The sequence below is a fragment of the Aplysia californica genome, unplaced genomic scaffold (genome assembly GCF_000002075.1).
Source record: "Aplysia californica isolate F4 #8 unplaced genomic scaffold, AplCal3.0 scaffold00266, whole genome shotgun sequence".
NCBI classification, from domain to species: Eukaryota; Metazoa; Mollusca; class Gastropoda; order Aplysiida; family Aplysiidae; genus Aplysia; species Aplysia californica.
In genome coordinates, this window is record NW_004797536.1 from 769,275 (window position 1) to 770,275 (window position 1,001).

At 43.7% G+C, this 1,001-nt stretch overlaps 1 long non-coding RNA gene across 1 annotated transcript in view; it reads right to left on the bottom strand.

The window, feature by feature from the left end:
- Nucleotides 1–318: 318 nt before the first annotated feature.
- The window catches only part of LOC118477872, a 2,107-nt gene continuing 1,424 nt past the window's right edge, over nt 319–1,001 (bottom strand). Inside the window, exon 3 of the long non-coding RNA XR_004858669.1 lies at nt 319–404. This is a non-coding gene — a long non-coding RNA (uncharacterized LOC118477872). The remainder of the gene's footprint in view (nt 405–1,001) is intronic.

Below are 1,001 nucleotides of genomic sequence, written 5' to 3' on the forward strand. Positions count from 1 at the left end.
CACACCCTCTCTCTCACTCTCACACACACACACACACACACACGCACACACAAGTACATACACACATACACACACACATTCTCACACATCGTTTCCCCCCCACATAAATCTGTACACATAAACATAATAATATAACAAACAGGCTCACAGCAGAATAATATAGATGAACAGTAATACTAGTAATAGTGTTAAGCTAGATACATAATCCGTATTCCAGCCATCTACCTATCTAGTCCACAACTGTAGAGTTAACCAGACCACCCATCTACCCATCTAGTCTACCTCTGTAGAATGAACGAGACCAGCTGGACTTACCTTCTCTCCACAACACGGCTGATGATGTCTTTGGTGCGTGTGGAATTTCCACTGATGATTTCCTGGAATTTCCCAAGCCTTTTAGGAACCTGCAGAGCAATATTTCCGATGCTGGTTTAGTTTTAGGTTTACTACCGGAGCGTTCTGACAAGTACAGACTTCAACAAAAGTCAAAGACCACCTTGACAGACAGCCCTGACCTTTATTATGTGCAACACTGCGGACATTCCTAAGTTAAAATTTCTGGTAATCGTCATAAACGGATGTACGGTCTCGAACTGCGCTCACTTTTGTGGCAATATAAGACACCGTTTGCGCAAAATCCAGTATCGTATCAATATGCCACTCAGACGAAAACTGAGAGACTTTGATCGTGCCAGAGCTATGGCATGGCTGCAAAATGGAGTTGGAGCCCGAGAAGTTGCTAGAAGGCCTGCAGTGTCACACTCTGTCATTTTCCGCTTGAAGTAGCGCCATCAAGCCACTGGATCAGTCCAAGAACGCCCACGTGCAAGTCGACCCAAGAAGCGGTCCTTAACTTATGTTGAAGTCTGTAGTATAGTTGAAGGTCTACCAGTTTATACATGCTTTAGACCTGTGACAAGGATCAGTTTACATTTTTTTTCTTGCGTTCTGTCATTGGCTATATTAAACGTTGTGGTGGTTGCAGTTTGTGTATGTGTGTG